Here is a 1,389-nt window from a genome sequence, read left to right as displayed (position 1 = left end):
TCTGGCGCGCGTGGGTTCCGCAGAGCCGCGGTGAGCAGCGAATGTCACATTATGCAGGTGGCACGACATCCGCGGGCCATACAATTCGGGCAGGTGGTCTGGAAGGCAAGTCTGTGGGGTCTGTCCGGCCCTGCGAGGCAGCTCCGTCAGGGCCGACGGGCATTTCGCGGTGCCGTTGGGACAGCGAGTTCCCTCCCGCTGATGGGAGCGCGCTGCTGTGGGGAGGAGAAGGGAATCCACTGTTAACAAACTGCTGGGAACTCGGAGCCTGTATTGAAACCGTTCAGATCTAGCAGATCTTTGGAAAGTTTGCAAGCAGTGCCCCAGGGAAAGCAAGCGATGCGTGGGACGGGTCTCGGTGGGGCTCATCTCCCTCTCGCCGGGCACGGCCGGGCCCTGCGTGTGCGCTGCGGTGCGAAGGCAGCGAACACCCCCGAGCCCGGCCCCGCGGCGCTCAGTGCCCGGCGCCACGCCCGGAGCAGGTAGAAGCGGTTCCCTCATAGTGCCGAGCTCAGCCCTCGCCCCTACGGCAATGATGGCCCTAAAGGCGAACGGTTCCCGTTTGGTACATCGAGAAATAAGTACGGAGCCTTCCCGAAGGAGGAGGAGCGGGAAGGCTCCCCTCGGGTTGCCTAAGACGTTACGAAAAGAAAACTTGCGAAAACCAGGAACCGGTTAACAGAGCAGCCCGGGACATGGCAAAGCACCTGGGCAAGCACCGTCTGTGTCGCAAACGCCCTTCTTTCAATATTTGCCCTGCCCTGTGTCTTACCCGGCCCTCTCCTGCCAGCCGGGAGGGCTAGCTGGGAGCTCAGGGGAACGACAACTTCCAGCACCACTCTCCAGCAGAGAAAATGTATGACCAGCGCCTAACTTCCCTATTTCAGTTTCCCGAGGGCAGAAGCCAGGTGGGGGGGACCCCACGAGGTTCACTGCCTTCCCTCCGGAGTCCATGACCACACGACAAGTCCAGTTGGCATCCACCTTCAAGGGAACCAGGTGTCGCTAAAGGTCCAGAGATCAGGAGGGCCAGGAAGCTGGGGCAGGGCTGCATGCGGCCCCCACTCCCGACCCGTAGGCCCACGCAGTGCTCCACCCAACTCCCCCTGGGGAATAAGGCAGAGGGCGCGCACCCTGCACCGAGGGCAGCTGGAGCACCCAGACTTGCCGGGTGCTCCGGGCCTGCCTCTGCTGGGGTGCTCGGCGCTGTACAAGGCCCAGCTCGAGAATACCGACCCTTCAGCGAGGGATAGGGCCCGACTTTGTCTCGGGAAGGCGATAAAGACCTCCTCAGTGGGCGAAGGGCTCCGCAACACAGTGGTGAATCCACGGCACCTCTGCTTCCCAAGGGCAAGAAAAGCGCCCGGCTGCCAGCGCACATCCCTTCCT

Source organism: Chaetura pelagica, unplaced genomic scaffold, assembly GCF_000747805.2.
Source record: "Chaetura pelagica isolate M959 unplaced genomic scaffold, ChaPel_1.0 scaffold17, whole genome shotgun sequence".
Classification (NCBI taxonomy): Eukaryota; Metazoa; Chordata; class Aves; order Apodiformes; family Apodidae; genus Chaetura; species Chaetura pelagica.
Note: the sequence above shows the minus strand (reverse complement) of the source record.